The sequence below is a fragment of the Phyllobates terribilis genome, unplaced genomic scaffold (assembly GCF_046119375.1).
Source record: "Phyllobates terribilis strain yellow unplaced genomic scaffold, ASM4611937v1 Scaffold_47__1_contigs__length_9908305, whole genome shotgun sequence".
Lineage (NCBI taxonomy): Eukaryota > Metazoa > Chordata > Amphibia > Anura > Dendrobatidae > Phyllobates > Phyllobates terribilis.
Genome location: NW_027362807.1, coordinates 7,064,512 through 7,085,400, shown reverse-complemented (window position 1 = coordinate 7,085,400; position 20,889 = coordinate 7,064,512). Strand labels below are relative to the sequence as shown.

Here is a 20,889-nt window from a genome sequence, read left to right as displayed (position 1 = left end):
ATGGATTTATATTGTGTGACCAACTTATGAGGAGTAGGTAAAAGAAAGTTATGCTTTCAAATGTTGCATCTACCAATGTCCATAGATTCCCATGCTGTGTATAGTAAAAAAAAAAAAATTTAAAAGTTAAAAGGAAAAAAAACCCTGATACTCACCTCTCCGGCGGCCCCGTTGTCCTCCCGGCGGCGATCCTCTCTCCTCGGCGGTGATGTCAGCGGTCAGCTGATGGTCGTGTGACCATCAGCTGATAAATGATGTCACCGCAGGTCCTGGCAGTACACCGCGGGCTGCCGAGGAGAGAGCATCGCCGCTGGGAGGACACTGGGGGCCGACTGTGAGGTGAGTATGAAGGTATTTTTTTATTTTTTTACTTTTTAATTATTTTTTTACTCACGCTGTGGAAAAGCAGGCTGCTGCTTCTACCATCCACTCTGCTCATGCTGTTATCAGCCAGAGCAGCAGTCGGATGAGAGGAGTAGCAGTCTCCTCTCCCAGGCCCGGGTACCATGCGCACATTGAACCGCAGCAAATCCGTATGTATAGATGTTATACATACTTGTTTTCTGTGGTTCAATGCAAGTCAGTGGGCGCAATTTTGGTGTGAAATCGCTCCTAAATTGGCTGTGTTGCGGATGCTTCGGCAATGATAATCTGAAACGGAAATCTTCACAGCATGTGCACAGCACATGCGGGTTATCATTGGGAAACATGCCAGATCTCTTGACAAGCGATTTTAATGCGTTTCAGCGGCAGGATAGCAGCCGCGTAAACGCATTAACACAGCATCGTGGGCACACAGCCTAATTCCATGCTTGGGTGGCAGAATGAATAAACCGTTGAACACCACACTCTACTGGTTCATGCTATAAGGTTTTCTATAACACTGTGAGCTATTGTTCTGTTGAATAATTCAATATTTTTACATAACTTGCCATTTTTAATGAAAGTTTAAGTAGAAATATTCAACAATATAAATTTTAAGGATGTGTTATTCATAAATAATAAATGTTTTTATTCTTAGTAGATGACTGTACCAGGAGATCAGAGGGACAGCTGACATCTTCAATTTTTAAATCTGTTGATCTTGAGATCCCACAGGATACCATTGAAGTGAATGCCATTACTCCAGACATACCTTCATCCCTTCACAGCAAAGATCAATCACCTGATCCTTTGAAACAGGTCCTGTCTTCTGATTCATTACCAACTACTGAGGAAAATCATAGTCACAAAATAAGCATCAAAAAACGAGCTGCTCCTAAAGCAAAGAAGCCATTTTCACATTCAGAATATCGAAATAGTTTTCCTCTTAAAAAGTCTTTTCTTAAACATCGAAAGGTACGCACAGCTGAGAATAGATTTTCATGTTCCAATTGTGAGAGATGTTTTGACTGGAAATCACATCTTCTTAGACATCAGAGAAGTCACACAGGGGAGAAGCCTTTTTTCTGCTCAGAATGTGAGAAATGTTTTACAGAGAAATCAAGTCTTATCAAACATCAGAGAACTCACACAGGGGAGAAGCCTTTTCCCTGTTCAGAATGTGGGAAATGTTTTAACCAGAGATCTGATGTTGTTATACATCAGAGAACTCACACAGGGGAGAAGCCTTTTTCTTGTTCAGAATGTGGAAGATGTTTTACAAAGATATCAAGTCTTATCAAACATCACAGAACTCATACAGGGGAGAAGCCTTTTCCCTGTTCAGAATGTGGGAAATGTTTTACAGAGAAATCAAGTCTTATCAAACATCAGAGAAGTCACACAGGGGAGAAGCGTTTTTCCTGTTCAGAATGTGGGAAATGTTTTAACCAGAGATCTGATGTTGTTATACATCAGAGAACTCACACAGGGGAAAAGCCTTTTCCCTGTTCAGAATGTGGAAAATGTTTTAACCGTCAAGCAAATCTTGATAGACATCAGAGTACTCACACAGGGGAGAAGCCATTTTCATGCTCAGAATGTGGAAAATGTTTTATGCGGAAATCAAATCTTACCACACATCAGAAAACTCACACCAAGGAGAAACTTGTTTAGGATGTGGGATATTTTTTAAATATAAAATCGCATCTTGTTAGACACCAGAGGAGTCACACAAAGAAGCCTTTTTCATGTTCAGAATGTGGGAAGTGTTTTAACCAGATTGTGAGCCCTCGCAGGCAGGGTCCTCTCTCCTCCTGTACCAGTCGCTGACTCGTTTTCTAAAGACTATTGTAAGTGTTTTTGACCTGGAATCAGCAGATACAATTGTTTCAAAGAAAACTGTAAATAATGGACTCAACCTCCATGGCCTGCACGCACGCTCACCACGCAAGATTCCATTACTGAACAAAAAGCATGTTCAAGTGCGTTTAAAGTTTACTCAACAACATTTAGAAAATAATGTGAAATACTGGGAAAATATAGTCTTGTAAGATGAGACCAAAATTTAACTCTTTGGATGCCATAATACATGCCATGTTTGGAAACCAAAGGTACTGCATTTAAACCCAAAAACACCATACCAACAGTGAAGTTTGAAGGTGGGAATAAAGCACTGGAAAACTTCATATAATTGAAGGAATGATGAATGGACAAATGTACTGAGTCATTCTTGATAAAAATCTGCTGCCATCTACCAGGCCCAGCCAATCACCTGACCTGAATCCAATAGAAAATGTATGGAAGGAACTAAAGCTCAGAGTTCATAGAAGGATACCACAGGACCTTCAAAATTTGAAGAGTGTTTGTATGGGAGAATGGGCCAAAATCACATCTGAGCAATGCATGCGACTGGTTTCGCCATACAGGAGGCGTCCTGAAGCGGTCATCACCAACAAAGGCTTTTGTACGAAGCATTAAATACATTTCAATAAGCGAGTTCAATACTTTTTCCCTGTGTCATTTCTCATTATTACACATAATTTATGGCCATCTATGATTTGACTTCTTTGCTTGTGTGGATTGGATGGGTTGTAACTGACATCTGGTGAGAATTTTATGTCAGTAGCACGTTTAGATAGGTCCAGAAAATATTTGGACAGTGACACAAGTTTTGCCATTTTAGCTGTTTACCAAAACATATTCAAGAAACAATCAATCTGGTCATCAATCTGGTCTTAAAGTTCCGACTCTCAGCTTTACTTTGAGGGTATTCACATCCTAAGTGGAGTAAGGGTTTAGCAATTACAGCTCTTTAATATGGAGCTGCCTCATTTTATAGGGACCAAAAGTATTTGGACAATTGTCTGAAATGCTCTTTCATTGGCTGGGTTTCATGGGTTTTTCCCTCGTTAATCCATCATCACTTAAGCAAATAAAAGGTGTGTAGCTGATTTCATTTGTGGCATTTGTATTTGGAAGCTGTTGCTGTGAACCCCTAACACGGAAAGGAGCTCTTAATGGAAGTGAAACAGACCTAGTATTGACTTAAAAAAAAGAATAAATCTATCAAATAGATAGCAGAAATGTTAGGCATCCCCAAATCAACAGTTTGGTACATTCTGCAATAAAAGAAAAAAAAAGAGCACTGGTGAGTGGGAACTCAAAGAGGCGTGGACGTCCATTGAAGAAAACAGTGGTGGATTATTGCAGAATGCTTGATGAAGAAATGTCACTTCACAAAATCAACCTAAGTGAAGAACGTTCTTCAAGAAGTATATATTTCATTGTGTATGTCCATCATAAAAGAGAAAACTTCATGAGAGCAAAAACAAAGTGTTCACCACAAGGTACAAACCATTAATCATCCTAAAAAATAGAAAGGCCAGATTAGACTTTGCCAAAAAAAACATCTAAAGAAGGCAGTCCAGTTCTGGAAAAGCATCTGTTATGATCTGCAACAAGAATTAAGGAAAGATAGGGGAAAGCTGTCCCTACAGTAAGACTAAGCTGAATCCCTACGATGTAGCGGGCTGCCTGTTCCTTGTGAACAGACCCGCCTTAGTCCTCGGCTAGTCTGAATGAAGACCTATAAAAATAAGGGAGGGGTCCCTAAAAGAACTAAGGAATGGGACACCTAAACAGAAATTGTTGTAGAACACAAAAGACAAACTGACAAAACGTACTAGAGGTCCCAGAGGACCAAGCAAACTGACAGAGATAGGCACCAAAGACCCAGGCTAGCAAAACAGTCAAACAACACTGAAGTCCAGCAAAGCCAGAAGGGCGGAGCTGGAATATAAAGGCAGATGGTCACGTGACCGCAAAACACAAGATAGAAAAAAACTAACAGGAGGGTTCTAACAGTACCCCCTCTTTTATGAGGATCATCCGGATCCTCCAGGCCCAGGCCTATCCGGAAACCTCCTGTGGAAAGCTTTAACAAGCCTAGGAGCAGAGACATCATCCGTCCTTACCCAGGAGTTGTCTTCGGGACCGAAACCCTTCCAGGAGACAAGATATTGTAATCTCCCTCTATGCAATCTAGAATTCAAGATACGCGAAATTTCATATTCGCTGTCTTCCACCACAGGAGGAACTGTGGCAGTGACGTCCCTATCAGATACGTCAGCCTTTTTCAACAAGGAAACATGAAACACAGGATTAATCTTCCAGGAAGTAGGGACATCCAACCTAACAGCAGACTGGTTAACAACCTGAAGCACTTTAAATGGACCCACAAACTTAGGACTCAATTTTTTAGAGGGAATCCTCAACCGCATGTTCTTCGAGGACAACCAAACCATTTCACCCACAGTAAACAAAACCTCTTTACGTTTCCTGTCAAAATACTTCTTGGATTTTTTGTTAGCCTCTTGAAGGTTACAACGTACATTAGTCCAAACTCTCTCCAAATCACCGGAAAAATTCTCCTCCGGCACCGCCGACCCCAATTTGGAGAACGAACCAAAAGACGGATGTCTCCCAGTACAACAAAAAAAGGAGAACACCCAGCAGAGGAGGATGTATGATTGTTAAGAACAAATTCTGCGAGAAGCAGAAACTCAGACCACACCTCTTGATTGTCCGCCACAAAACAACGCAAAAACTGCTCAACATCCTGGTTCTTTCTTTCAGTCTGTCCATTAGACTCAGGATGATAACCAGACGAAAATGACAAATGGACTCCCAACCTGTCACAAAAAGCACGCCAAAAGCGAGCCACAAACTGAGGTCCTCTATCAGAAACAATATCCGGGGGGAAGAAGAATCCAACTGCCACAGGCGACTTAGAAGGTCTACTGTGACCAGCAGCCAGGCTAGTCTGTATGTACTCCTCCAAGGCCTTTCTTTCAGGGATAGTCAGATTAAACAAGCGACTTTTGGGAAGAGTAGCACCCGGAACAAACTCAATGGCTCAATCATAATCCCTATGAGGAGGTAACACTTGCGACTCCTCCTCTGAAAAAACCCTCCAAAAATCTTGAATAGGTACAGGTAATTCCACTTTTTCCACAGCTGCAATGCGACCATTACATCATTTATCATAGCACTTCAGACTCCAAGACTTAATCACATTAGTAGACCAGTCCAATAAAGGATTGTGCAGTTTTAACCAAGGCAATCCTAGAACAATCGGAGAGGGTAAATTATCCAAAACAACCAAGTCCAAAGTTTCTTAGTGAACTCCATCGATAGTGAGAGAAAATGCAGCAGTCTTGTGAGTAATACATTTCAAAGGAGTGTTATCAATTGCAACCACAGAAATAGGTGATGACAAAGGTTTGGATTTCAATTTAAGGTTTTCCAAAAACCCTTTATCAATCTCATTAAGTGTTGAACCACAATCCACAAAAACCTGAAATTCAATCAAATCTCCCTGCAGAGTAGTACTCCCAGAAAGAAATACTCCTGCAGAGCGTAAACAAGCTATACGGACGTAACTGACCTTTTTTTTTTCTTTACTTAAACGACGCTCACAATACTTAATCAAATGATCACCTTTACCACAATAAAGACACAATCCCTCGGCGAATCTCCTGTCTTTTTCCTGAGAGCGGAGTGACATCCCCCCAACCTCCATTGGTTCCCCACCGTCGGAGCAGATTTTCTGGGGACTAGGACCTGACATTACAGGAGTCTTTACCTCATTGAGCCTGCACCTCAGTCTCCTATCCACACGAACAGCTAACTGCATAGCTTCCTGCAGAGACTCAGGTGCAGGGAATGCAATTAGCAAATCCTTAACCCTTTCACTCAGACCAGCAAGAAATAAACATCTCAGCGCCGAATCATTCCGTTTAACTTCTGAAGCCCATCTTCTGAAGTGTGTGCAATAGTTTTCAACATCATCAGACCCCTGATTCAAACGTCTAAGTTCTGATTCAGCAGATGAGATTCGATCAGGATCGTCATATAATAGCCCCATAGCAGAAAAAAATTCTTCAACAGAACTTAAACACGGATCATTAGGCTGAAGAGAAAAGGCCCAACCCTGTGGTTCTTTGCACAAAAGTGACATAATAAAACCAATGCGCTGTGATTCATTCTCAGAGGATCTTGGTCTCAAACGTAAATATAACAAACAATCATTTTTAAAGGAAAAAAAATCTTGCTGTTTACCACAAAAAACATCAGGCAGTCCTACCTTGGGTTCGACAAAATGCGCTCCAGGACAGCTACTCACGTGTTGCTGAAGCTCAGCCACCTCCAGAGACAATCCCTGCAGGTGTTGAGCAAACTCCTGGACGGAAACCATACTGATCCCCGAATTTCTTTCCTTTTAGTTTTTTTGGGCTGGACTTACTGTTATGATCTGCAACAAGAACTAAGGAAAGATAGGGGAAAGCTGTCCCTACAGTAAGACTAAGCTGAATCCCTGCGATGTAGCAGGCTGCCTGTTCCTTGTGAACAGACCCGCCTTAGTCCTCGGCTAGTCTGAACGAAGACCTATAGAAATAAGGGAGGGGTCCCTAAAAGAACTAAGGACTGGGACAAAAATGGGACACCTCCTAAACAGAAATTGTTGTAGAACACAAAAGACAAACTGACAAAAAGTACTAGAGCAAACTGACAGAGATAGACACCGAAGCACCAGGCTAGCAAAACAGTATAACAACACTGAAGTCCAGCAAAGCCAGAAGGGCGGAGCTGGAATATATAGGCAGATGGTCACGTGACCGCAAAACACAAGATAGAAAAAACTAACAGGAGGGTTCTAACAGCATCCTTTGGACAGATGAATCAAAGATTCATCTTCACCAAAATAATGGGAATAAGAAAGAATGGAGAAGGCTTGGAATGGGTCATGATCCAAAGCACAGCCCATCCTCTGTAACACATGAAGGAGGAGGTGTGATGGTGCGGGCTTGCATGGCTTCCAGTGGGGCTCGGTCACTAGTATTTATTGATGATGTGACTGAAGACCAAAGCAGCCGGATGAATTCTGAAGTGTACAGGTCGATATTTTATGCTCAGATTCAACCAAATGCAGTAAGGTTGATTGGACGGCGCTTCGCAGTACAGAGAGACAATGACCCAAAATATAGGACAAAAGCAATCCAGGAATTTTTAAGGGCAAAGAAGTGGAATATTCTGCAATGGCCGAGTCAATCACCAGATCTCAACCACATCGAGCTGCATTTCAAAGGCTAAAAGGGGTATTCCCATCTCCAAGATTCCAATATGTAGATGTAACAATAATAATATTAGCAAATTTCTCCAATTAGAAATGTTATATCTTTTTTCTGATTTGCTATGTCTCTTTCCTCATGTGCAGGCATTGTAGGACCTTAGGTATCCATGGTTACGACCACTAGCAAACTAACTGTCACTATATCAGTAGTCGTAGCCATGGATACCTAAGGTCCTGCAATACTTGCACATGAGGTAAGAGACATAGTGAATCAGAAAAACTATACTACATTTGTAATTGGAGGTATTTGCTAAGATTATTATTATTACACCTACTACATATTGGGGTAGGATCTTGGACATGGGAAAACTCCTTTAAGACAAATCATAAGGCAGAAAGACCCACAAATAAGCATAAACTGACGTCACTGCAGTAAAGGCCTGGAAAAGCCTCTCAAAGGAGGAAACCCAGCGTTTGGTGACATCCATGGTTTCCAGACTTCAGGCCGTCATTGCTGCAAAGGATTCTCTACAAAGGATTGAACGTGAACATTTTATTTATTGTAAAGTTAATTATTATTTTTAAGCCCCTGAAATGAGGAGGCTTTGTAGAGAAATGGTTGTAATTCCTAAACAATTCACAGGATATTTTTGTTCAACCCCTTTAATTAAGCCTGAAAGTCTCCACTTCAATTGTATCTCAGTTGTTTTATTTTAAATCCAAATTCAGAAAGGTAGAATATACTAAAATATAAGTTATAATAGATAGGATAAAATAGCCACTGGCCAGTGAACATGCAGTACATATAGACACACAAATAACCCCATGTATGACTAGAATAGGTGACACCAATCAGTTCTCATGTGCAATGAGGCACCTATCAAGGTGATGTATACAAAGCTGTATATAAATATATACACTGCTCCAAAAAATAAAGGGAACACTCAAATAACACATTCTAGATCTGAATGAATGAAATATTCTCATTGAAATATTCTCATTGAATACTTTGTTCTGTACAAAGTTGAATGTGCTGACAACAAAATCACACAAAAATCATCAATGGAAATCAAATTTATTAACCAATGGAGGCACTGCGCATGACCAAAATATCTTCCTGCTGTCTGGTGACCCGGATGTTGTAATGACGACATCGGGTCATCATGGCAACATCCGGGAAGCCGCTATGTGCAGGGGGACCGCTCCCTGCACATAGCACCGGATGTCAGCTGTGACAATCAGCTGACACCCGGCGGCAATCGCGCCCACACAACCTGTGTGCGGGCGCGATCGCCAAGACGTACTAATACATATCAGGCTCTTAAAGCCCAGGGCGCAGATACGTATTAGTACATCTAGGCCTTTAAAGGGGTATTACCATCTCCAAGATCCTATCCCAATTTGTAGTAGGTGTAATAATAATAATATTAGCAAATGCTTCCAATTAGAAATGTACTATCGTTTTTCTGATTCGGTATGTCTCTTTTCTTATGTGTAGGTGACGCGCCCCCTGGGCCTGTGCTGTGCAGGGGATACCCGGAGCCGGATCGCTGGGAGTTGTAGTCTTCCGTGGCGGTGACCCGGTCCGTGCCCAGGGCGGTCAAACCAGTGGCAGTCTTAGTGCAATAACAAATGTCCGACTACGCCACCCGTGGATTGCGGTCAGTGGGGACCGCCGCTGCGCTGCAGACCGCTGAGGCTGATGTTGTATGCGCAGCCAAGTATGGGATAACTCCCCACGGGAGAAGTATTGCCTCAGGGCAGCTAGTGTGGATGATGGGAGTAATGGTGTGAGCGTCTCAGTACTAATGGTGCTGGTGTGGCGATGAAACACAGAGACGTGTGGTGCAGTTCAGGGTCTTTACTGATGGTATAAAGAAGACCCTCCCGGGAGTACTGGCTAGCGGTAGAGGTCTGGTCAGTCTGAGAGCTAGCAAGATCTTCCCCTGGCCAGGTGGAGTTGTAGGCCTCCCCGTCTATCTGCACTCTTTCCTGGCTACCTTGCTGTGTGCGGGTAGAAGTAGCCCACGTCCCTGAGTATACCGTGTGGTGCTCACCCGTATGGCCGGTGACTTGGGGCCTTCTGTTAGCCTCCGCTCCTGGATGGCGGTGCTGGTCCCTTGCTTGTGACCGTGCCTCCGGGCTTCTATGGCCAGAATACATGGAATCCCCTGCCGGTTGGATTCTGCTGCTGGACCTGGATGTCCCCACAGCCTCGGACTCCGTGTCCGGGTTTAGTGTCTTCAGCCAAGGCGAGCTATCTAGCTTCCAGCCTCTGGCACTCGCTCCTGCTCCTACAGAGCTCCTGTTGTAACTCTCCCTTTCTAGGCTCTGACTGCTCTGCTTGTTCTGCAGGCTCTGTCTCACCTAATCCCGCCCCAGACCCAGTTTATAAGGGCAGATTCCTCCCCTCCAGGTCTGGGTGGACCGTGTTGCATGCTTAGGGCTCCTGACCAGAGAAACCTCCTACTTGCTCTCAGACATAATATTTCTATTACTGTGGCAACCAGACCCCCTGGGGTGCCACATAGGCATTTCAGGACCTTAGGTATCCATGGTTACGACCACTAGCAGCTAGCTATTTAACTGTCACTTTATCAGTGGACGTAACCATGGATACTTAAGGTTCTGCAATGCTTGCACATGAGGAAAGAGACATAGCGAATCAAAAAAACTATGCTTCATTTCTAATTGGAGGTATTTGCTAATATTATTATTATTACACCTACTACATATTGGGATTGGATCTTGGAGATGGGAATACCCCTTTAAAATTGGTACTTTATGAATACTACTCCTGATTCTGCCAGCAGTTTGACTACATTGCCTTATGTGGATGATTCTTCCTCTCAATGGAATAGAACGTTTTTCTTTACTGAATTGTTAAGTCTCACTACTCTGAGAGATCGGATTCACATGAGATGCAGGATTCTCTAAATGACCTATTTGTCACTCAGAACCATTTTTTCTATGCGGTCCAATCTAGACCGCGTGACCTGGACGTATTTCAAGAACTGGTAGAAAAAGAACATCTGTTGGACTGTAATAGTACTTACAGCTCTGGCAAAAATTAAGAGATCACTGCAAAATTTTCAGTTTCTCTGATATTTTATAGGTATATTATAGAGTAAAATGTACATTGTTGTTTGTACTGACAACTTGTCTCCGAAATTCAAAGCTAAAAATTTTGTATTTATTTGCAGCAAATGATAAAGTGTCAAAATACTAAAAAATAAACAGTGCTTTCAGACCTCAAATTACTCATGTTTTAACTCAGGAAGAGTTCAGAAATCAATATTTGGTGGACTAACCATGATTTTAATCACAGCTTTCATTCGTCTTGCCATGCTTTCCACCAGTCTTTCCATGCTTTCCAATAGAAAACTGTTCAGTGGTCTCTTAATTTTTGCCAGAGCTGTATATTAAGGACAATTTATCTGTTCATGAACGAATTGCATTAACAGAACTAACAATAAAGATCTATTAATTAGACCGGCAGACAAAAGAGGGGGTATAGTCCTCTTGACTGCTGTGAACAATGTTGTCAGAGTATTACGCCACTTTTACAGGCTCACAATAAAACATACAAAAACGAAACCAAAATGGATTTTCCTGTGAAAAAATATTAAGGAACATCCTTTCCAGGGTAATGACTTGCATAAAAGGCAAAATAAATAACTAAAAACAAAAATGATCCTCCACACCTTGGGCTATGTTCACATGTAGCGTTTTTAATGCGTTTTTGCACTTTTGCATTGCTTTCAACAGTGAAAAATACATTCACCGGTAAATGTCATTTTAACATTTTACTACCTTATCTGGCTATGTAGTGCCTGCTGAGGGAGCACAACAAACACCCACATCATGTCGAACTACATTCCTGTCCCAATTTCTAAGGGGCCACGGAACACCACTATTGAAGCCAGAGCAGTGTGAAAAGGTTGCTGGTTGGATGGCAGATAATGCTTCCAGTTAGTTTGCCACCACCACCACCCTGTCTTCCACACGGTCCAGTCTAGGTAGCCATGAGTCTGGACCACATTACTATTATTACTTTAGCGCCATTTATTACATGGTGCTTTACTTGTGAAAGAGGGGTATACATCACAAAAACAATTACAATAATCTTGAACAAAAATGTGACAGCGACTGGTACAGGAAAGGAGATGACCCTGCCCTTGAGGGCTCACAGTCTTCAAGGGATGGGTACTGATACAGTAGATGAGGGTAGAGCTGGTCGTGCAGCGGTATGGTGGAGCGAGGAATACTGCAGTTTGTACACTTGCTGGAAGAGGTGGGTCTTCAGGTGCCTTTTGAAGGTTTCAACACTAGGTGAGAGTTCCAGAGTAATGGGGAGGCATGGGAGAAATCTTGTATGCGATTGTGGGAAGAGAGGATAAGAGGGGAGTAGAGAAGGAGATCTTGTGAGGATCGGAGGTTCCATGCAGGTAAATACCGAGAGACTAGGTCACAGATATATGGAGGAGACAGGTTGTGGATGGCTTTGCATGCTAAGGTTATGGTTCTGAACTGGAGTCTCTGGGCAATGGGGAGCCAGTGAAGGGAGAGAAGAGGCCAGGGAATAGTGGGGGGACAGGTGGATTAGTCAGGCAACAGAGTTTAGGATAGATTAGAGGGGTGAAAGATTGGAGGCCACAGAGCAGGAGGTTGCATTAGTCGAGGCGGGAGATGATGAGGGCGTGCACTAGTGTTTTTAGGCAGATTCTTGTTTGAGGAATGTGCAGATCCAGGAGATTTTTTTTACTTCGAGTCGGCATATTCCTCACCCTGATCCTCCTTTCTCCCATCATGCCTAGTGCCCTGAGACAACTGATCCCATACTTGGACACTCTGAAGAGCTGTTTTGTTCATCTTTCCATTTATGGATTCTGGTCTCTCACTTGGTCCGCTCAGAAGTGGAAAGAGCTTGGATATGCAGTTTGAAGGAGAGATTAGAGTCCAGGGTTACCCCAAGAGTTGTTGACTTTTCCATTTATAGATTTGGGTCTCTCGCCCGGACCACTTCAAGCAGGGCAACAGAAGATCGCATATAACGATGCCCAAATATTTGAGCAGCCACGGTCACCCGAAGGTGACGGTGGGAACGTGCAATTACTGTCGCAAGAGGTGGATGATGATGAGACACAATGGACAGAAAGGAGGAGAACCAGGGTGCAGAAGTAGAAGATGAGATGGTGGAAGATGAAATCAATGGGCAGAATGCCAGGATCCAGAAACAGTGTCTGCGGGTGACACCACTGCCTCTTCCCCTGTTGTACATGCATGCCAAGCCTCCATCCATGATGCAGGCGAAAATGCCTCCCACCTTGCACCTGTCGTTGCACACTTGCAACCATCACCATCTGCAACCATGTCCACGTCCTTGTCCCAGCGCAGCATTTAGATGTCCCTACCCCAGTCCTTTGAACAAAAGTGCAAATATGCAGTCAACCCCCAGAGGCCACAATAATAAACGGCCACATTTCTCGACTGCTTCCACTAGAAATTTTGCCTTTTAGGCTCATGGAGGCGGAAGCTTTCCGCAAACCTCATGGCGGCGACTGGCCCTTGGTACTCGGTCCCCAGCCGCCACTATTTCTCCTGGTTTCGCCCCCGCCTTATACAAGCATGGGTCCCAGAACATTACCCGTGCCCTCACAAGCGCAGTTAGTGGGAAGGACCGCCTAACCACAGACACGTGGACAAGTAAATGTGGCCAGGGACAGTACATCTCACTGACTCATCACTGGGTTAATATTTTGGAAGCCGGGACTCAGTCAGATCCTGGGATGGGACACGTCTTCCCGACGCATAGGATTGCAGGCCCTGGGTCAATCAAGCTTGTTCATAAGGTAGACAGCAGAAGTAGTCGGTCTTCTAGTCAACGAGCAAATTATTCATGATGATAAAGGCCACCATCTCCTTAGCTTTCTGGTACTTTTCTGTGGGAATGAGCTGGCTCCAACCAGCCTGGAATATTTCCAATGAATTATGGCACGGCACCATGGTATTAGCAGTGCCCCCAGTACCAGAAGGAAAGCCATCCACAATTTCCTTTTCAGGAATTTGATTTAGTATACTGAGTGGCTGGCCAAATACATTCGTTTCTCACAAAGGAGCTGTAGATACTGAGTGGTGGCAGTAGGTGCATATTTATCCAGCATGTTAGATATCAGAGGGAGAATAGAGAAGGCAGCACAGTGGCTCAGTGGTTAGCACTGCAGCCTTGCAGCGCTAGGGTCCCAGGTTCAAATCCCACCATGACAACATCTGCAAGGATTTTGTATGTTCTCACCATGTTTGCTTGGGTTTCGCCCTCAGTAAAAAAGCACCCATAGAGTGTCTGGGAACCATCCCATAGAGAGACTCCTCCGGTGGGCCCTGGCTTCTTCAGGAGAGTTCATAGTGCAAACCTTGCAACTGCTATGGGGCTCATGAGCAGGGGGAGAAATGTGGGCCCTCAGAATCAAATCCTCTGGTGGGCCCAATGTTCTTCAGTCTGACACTGCTTCTTGGTGAGAGAGCCATATTCTTTAGCTTGGTGAAAGGACTGGCATAGAGGGAATCTAGTCCGACTGTCATTTCTCCACCACCAGGTTCCGGACATTGTGACACAAGACCATGCCGGGCTGTAGGTTCAGCAGTGAGAGCCACGGATCTGCCTGCTGTGTTACAGATTTCAACAACCCTGCAGCGGTGTGCGGTTAGTCACCTAAGCATAAGCATATTATCTTCAACACAGCCTGTTGCCGATTGGCCGAGGTGCTGCAGTGCTTCCAGCTTGTGACTGATGTCATTTCTGAGATGGAGGCCGAACAGGAGGAAGAGGAGGTGCTAGAGCTGAATAATGTGATTATATTGAGATTATATTGGCGAGTCTGGTTGAATACTAAAGATCCTGCTGTGTTTATATATATATTTTTTGTTTTTTTCTTGCGTCTCTTCAAATCCGTATTGGAGTGCGTCCTAATTTTTGCCAGCCCTTCTAATTGCTGCATATACGGAATAACAGTATAGGAGATCCACTCTTTAATAATGGAAAGGACGATTGAAATAGATTCTATATTCTAGAATATTATCTGTCTTATCTGAAATTCGTTTACAAGTGAGGTATCGCAGTATGGATAGCGTATTACACCGATCCAGCCAGGTATTATTGCCTTATACTGCGTGCTGCTGGTGCGGCCCCAAAAAATTTAAAATCTATTCTATTCTCTATTGATAACGCTGTTAGATGCATTTACAATAGGGACAGGTGCTAGGTGGTATCATCAGCTCCAGATGAGTGTTCATTCTGGTTGCATAAATGTCTTCCACAGTCCATAACTTTTTTTTATTATTTCTTTGGCCTTATATACAAGTCATTACCCTGGAAAGAATGTTTCTTAACATTTTTTCCATTTTTGCTTGTTTTTTGTATGTTTTTTTTATTGTCAGTCCGTAAAAGTGGCGTGATACTCTGACAACATTGTTCATTGTACATTGCTATTTGTCATCCACCAACTGTGAATAGGTTTGAACCCACAACTGCAATACTATAAATGGAGTGTAATATTTGACACATTCACGAAAATTGCTGGATTATTAGGGCAGTAATATAGAATCATGTCTGATGACCACAGTTTCAGGCAGTTGCTTAATAGGATGGAATTTGTCAGCAACCAAGTGTCAATAGTTTGGAACAACATAGACCTGGCAGATTTTAAAAGCAGTGTAATATATGACATGTTCCCAAAAGGCAGTTATATGAGATCATGTCTGATGGTCACGGTTTCACGCAGTCGCCTAATAGTATGGTATTTGTCAGCGACCAACTGTGAATAGGTTTGAACACACAACTGCCATGTAACATCCCTGGCGGCGTGCTGGCATGGCTTACCATCTCCCACCATGCAAGACCACCAACCTACCTACCAGTCCAGGCTGTGCACTATGATCCTCTACTCGCTGTGTGCATGTCTCTTGTCTGCTGGCTTAGGGCGGAGGCGCTGGAACTTCCTGATTCTTAAAGTTACAATGTGCGCAGTCCTAATGCATCCCCAGCCTATTGCTGTGAGTCACTGGATACTTAAACCTCCTCCACCCAGTAGGAGGTGCCTGAGCAACACTTTCTTACAGTGTGTTCTGTGCAACTGTGAGTTGCCAGGTCCTGTCCTGAATCTTGCCTGTTTCTGCCACCCTGGGAGCTGAGTACCCAGGCCCGTTACCTGTATCTGTGACTTCTAGTCTATTCCGCCATCCTGGGGGCTGAATGCCCAGGTTCGTTCCTGTATCTCGTTCCTGTGTCAGTTCCTGTCTGAACTGTGTCCTAGCCCGTTACCTGTTTGTCTCTATGTCCGATCCTTCCCTTTTCCTGCAGTGTCTGAACCAGTACCTAACTCCCACTCATTGTCTCTGTACTTCTGTTTGAGTTTTGTGTCCACTCGCTACTTCATAGCAAGTACCTTGTGTGTATCTGGTTCTGCTTTTCCCATTTCCCTGCCTCTGTATCTACCTCGTGTGTTCTAGCTATCTTCCTGTGTTTCCCTGTCCCTGTCTGTTCCATTTGAACAGAGCCCTGTCCTGTCTGTTTGCTCCTGCGGCACTGCTCTGCTACGCTTCCCGTCCACACCTGCGGCTCTGCCCAGCTGCCACTCTGCACCTGTGGCTCTGCTCTGCCCTGCTCAGCTTCCCCTCCACACCTGCGGCTCTGCCCTGCCCTGCTCCGCTTCCCCTCCGCTCCTGTGGCTCTGCTCTGCTTCCCCTCTTCACCTGCGGCTCTGCTCTGCCCTGCTCCACTTCCTCTCCACACCTGCGGCTCTGCTCTGCCCTGCTCTGCTCCACTTCACCTCCGCACCTGCGCGCTCTGCTCTGCCCTGCTCCGCTTCCCTTCCGCACCTGCAGCTCTGCTCGGCCCTCCTCCGCTTCCCCTCCACACCTGCAGCTCTGCTCTGCCCTGGTCCGCTTCTCCTCCGCACCTTCTGCTCTGCTCTGCCCAGCTCTGCTTCCCCTTCGCACCTACGGTTCTGCTCTGCCCGGCTCCGCTTCCCCTCCGCACCTGCGGCTCTGTTCCTGTATCCCAGTCTGCACTGGTCCCTATCCACCCTGTTTACCTGCCTGCCAGTACCCGCCTGTCAGTATACCAGCCGTGCCTGCCAGTACCCACCTGTCTGCATACCAGCCGTGCCTGCCACTACCCGCCTGTCAGCATACCAGCCGTGCCTGCCAGTACCCGCCTGTCTGCATACCAGCCAAACCTGCCCATTCCTGCATTCCCCGGTGCGGGTCAACAGCTGTGTGACCGGGGTCTGACCTGGAGTAGCACCTAGGCCACCTTCCACTTCCCTCCTTTGACCAGAGAGTCGATTAAGCCGCCGTGCGTCCAGGGTCGGATCTGGCGAGGCCCTTAGTCATGCCCCTCCTGGCACTCCTCGGTTCATGGCCCAGTGGGACCACTAACCACCTTCACACCAAATAGTCCGGGCGTGAGCGTAACATGACATACTTTAAATGTAGTGTGATATCTGACACGTTCCCAAAATTTATGTATTATTACGGCAGTCATATGGGATCACGTCTGATGGCCACGGTTTCACGCAGTTGCCTAATAGTATGGTATTTGTCAGCAACCAAGTGTCATTAGTTTGGAACAACATACACCTGGCAGACTTTAAATCTAGTGTGATAGCTGACAAGTTCCGAAAACTTTCTGTATTATTACGGCAGTTATATGGGATCATGTCTGATCATGGAAAAAAGTTTCTCTGCTTCCACAATACAGTAATGATAATAAAATTAAATAAAAATCTGGCTGTATTCTGCTAACAAGCAAATGGAGCACTAAAATGTTGGACAGTATTGCTTTTTAAAGAAATAATCAGGATTAAGTGCAAAAAAAAAAATTATTCATGATATCTAGTCCAATGGCTATCTATAACAGGCAGAAGCAGACAGAACGTGCAATGGACACTATTGTGCTGTATAGTGTTCACAATCTCTGTCTACCTAACTCCTGCTATCACCACTGAATATATGCAGCTGGATTAGTCCTTAGAAGGACTGTTAGTTCAGATGGATATACAGTGCTGGCCAAAAGTATTGGCACCCCTGCAATTCTGTCAGATAATACTCAGTTTCTTCCTGAAAATGATTGCTATCACAAATTCTTTGGTATTATTCTCTTCATTTAATTTGTCTTCAATGAAAAAAACACAAAAAGAATTGTCCTAAAGCCAAATTGGATATAATTCCACACCAAACCTAAAAAAGGGGGTGGACAAAAGTATTGGCACCCTTTGAAAAATCATGTGATGCTTCTCTAATTCGTGTAATTAACAGCACCTGTAACTTACCTGTGGCATCTAAAAGGTGTTGGCAATAACTAAATCACACCTGCAGCCAGTTAACATGGATTAAAGTTGACTCAACCTCTGTCCTGTGTCCTTTTGTGCACCACATTGAGCATGGAGAAAAGAAAGAAGACCAAAGAACTGTCTGAGGACTTGAGAAACCAAATTGTGAGGAAGCATGAGCAATCTCAAGGCTACAAGTCCATCTCCAAAGACCTGAATGTTCCTGTGTCTTCCGTGCGCAGTGTCATCAAGAAGTTTAAAGCCCATGGCACTGTGGCTAACCTCCCTAGATGTGGACGGAAAAGAAAAATTGACGAGAGATTTCAACGCAAGATTGTGCGGATGGCGGATAAAGAACCTCGACTAACATCCAAACAAGTTCAAGCTGCCCTGCAGTCCGAGGGTACAACAGTGTCAACCCGTACTATCCGTCGGCGTCTGAATGAAAAGGGACTGTATGGTAGGATACCCAGGAAGACCCCACTTCTTACCCCGAGACATAAAAAAGCCAGGCTGGAGTTTGCCAAAACTTACCTGAGAAAGCCTAAAACGTTTTGGAAGAATGTTCTCTGGTCAGATGAGACAAAAGTAGAGCTTTTTGGGAAAAAAGCATCAACATAGAGTGTACAGGAAAAAAAAAGAGGCATTCAAAGAAAAGAACACGGTCCCTACAGTCAAACATGGCGGAGTTTCCCTGATGTTTTGGGGTTGCTTTGCTGCCTCTGGCACTGGACTGCTTGACCGTGTGCATGGCATTATGAAGTCTGAAGACTACCAACAATTTTTGCAGCATAATGTAGGGCCCAGTGTGAGAAAGCTGGGTCTCCCTCAGAGGTCATGGGTCTTCCAGCAGGACAATGACCCAAAACACACTTCCAAAAGCACTATAAAATGGTTTGAGAGAAAGCACTGGAGACTTCTAAGGTGGCCAGCAATGAGTCTAGACCTGAATCCCATAGAACACCTGTGGAGAGATCTCAAAATGGCAGTTTGGAGAAGGCACCCTTCAAATATCAGGGACCTGGAGCAGTTTGCCAAAGAAGAATGGTCTACAATTCCAGCAGAGCATTGTAAGAAACTCATTGATGGTTACCGGCTGTTCGCAGTTATTTTGGCTAAAGGTTGTGCAACCAAGTATTAGGCTGAGGGTGCCAATACTTTTGTCCAGCCCTTTTTTGGAGTTTTGTGTGAAATGATCAATGATTTGATTTTTTGCTTCATTCTCTTTTGTGTTTTTTTCCTTGCAAGCAAATTAAATGAAGAGAATAATACCAAAGAATTTGTGATTGCAATCATTTTCAGGAAGAAATTGAGTATTATCTGACAGAATTGCAGGGGTGCCAATACTTTTGGCCAGCACTGTATATCTTGATGTGGAATACCTATACCTAACTATTACACCGCCAATTCTCTCCCTAGCTAAGCAACATCTCTCCCTACTCTGCTTGTTTCCGGGTAAGACTGTGACGAGCATAGGACCACCAGGTCTTATATAGACCTGATGACGCTATGCGACCTGCCAATCACTGTAATGCCACAACCAACCTGGCTTCGGCATTACAGTGCGTGGAAAGCAATCCCTGCATGTTCATTGGCTCTCTAAAGAGCGCCAAACATGCGGGGAAGAGACCCGAGCTCCCACCGAGCATGTTGAGCAGTGCTGGAAATACTCGCCGAGCATGTTGAGCAGTGAGATGCTCGGGCGAGTACTGAGCAGTGACGAGCACACTAGTCATTACATAGATGACATGATCATGATTTGGGAAGGGACAGAGGAGGAGGCGAAACATTTTGCTTCTGATACAGTATGAATAATAATGAATTCAATTTACGCTTTACTTCAAAATTGTCCTGTAATAAAACTGAATATTTGGATGTGGTGTTATCTGGGGATGTAGATACAGGTAAAATGTAAGTCTTTCCATATAGAAAAAACAAAAATAGTAACTCCATTCTTTCAGCAGATTCTTGCCATCCTTCACACGTCATAAATAATATTCCCATTGGAGAACTAGTGAGAACTAAAAGAAACTGTTCAACTATGGTCAATTATTCTGTTGAGTCAAAAAGAGTGGTGAATCGGTTAAAACATAAAGGGTATTCTAATCGTATTTAAAAAAGGGCTGAAAATATCGTAGAAAAAAAACGATCGCACCAGTTTATTAATAGAAAATAAAAAAGTTATTAATAATAGACAAAATAAACAAAATAATGATTGTTCTACTAATTTCATAACTTAATACAGCCCACAATATTTTGATATTATAAAGATTATTCAGAAATAACTACCCATTCTTAATGAAGATGAAAAACTTGCGGCAATTCTACAAAAATCTAAAGTTAAATATATATAGAAAAGAGCTCCCACACTGGGAAATATTTTATCACCCAGTTTTAAAACATATGTCTAAACCGGTTATTCAATCTACCTGGCTTTCTGTGAAAGGATTTCATAGGTTCGGTCATGTCCCTTGCAAAGAGTGTCTTTATTTTTCAAATATCTCACGAATCGCAGCAAGCCGGTCATATTTTTTTCGCTTAGTTCTGGTACTTCTGTCGTCAAAACGAAGACACCGCATTATAATTTTGAATCTCTTTCTATTCATTACCAAGGAAAATTTCTCAATGCCATCCCCATCTCTACCCCAGAGCTCCTCCAAACTCTGTCGGTTTGCCCTATAGGCGCCTGCAAGATATAGCAAACCAATAAACGCCCTCAGTTCAATTACATCAATAGGGTTGACATCTTGCTTTCTAATGAAACTGTCCCTTATGGTGTCCATGTACTGATTTGTATATGTCACAATTGTGACCAGAATGTCATCAGTGAATAAACAGTTCCAGCATTCCATTTCATTTTTAGCATTCCTTGCAGTTCCTATGACACCAGGAAGGTGGCTCAAAATGTTATGCGAGCGTGGGCGAGAACTTTTAGGGGGTGGCTTTTTTATCCATTTTGTTGTTTTATCTTTGCCCAAATAATATGTTTCTATGTCTTGAGCATCCTCCTCACTCTCTCCATCTTGATCTGTATCAGACACATCTGGACATTCTTCCACATCA

General features: G+C 43.7%; 2 pseudogenes; one reads left to right on the top strand and one right to left on the bottom strand.

Moving 5' to 3' along the window:
• Positions 1–4,208, top strand: part of LOC141191600 (uncharacterized) — a 47,002-nt pseudogene extending 42,794 nt beyond the window's left edge.
• LOC141191570 (uncharacterized) overlaps positions 1–20,889 on the bottom strand; it is a 773,803-nt pseudogene that overhangs the window by 347,381 nt on the left and 405,533 nt on the right.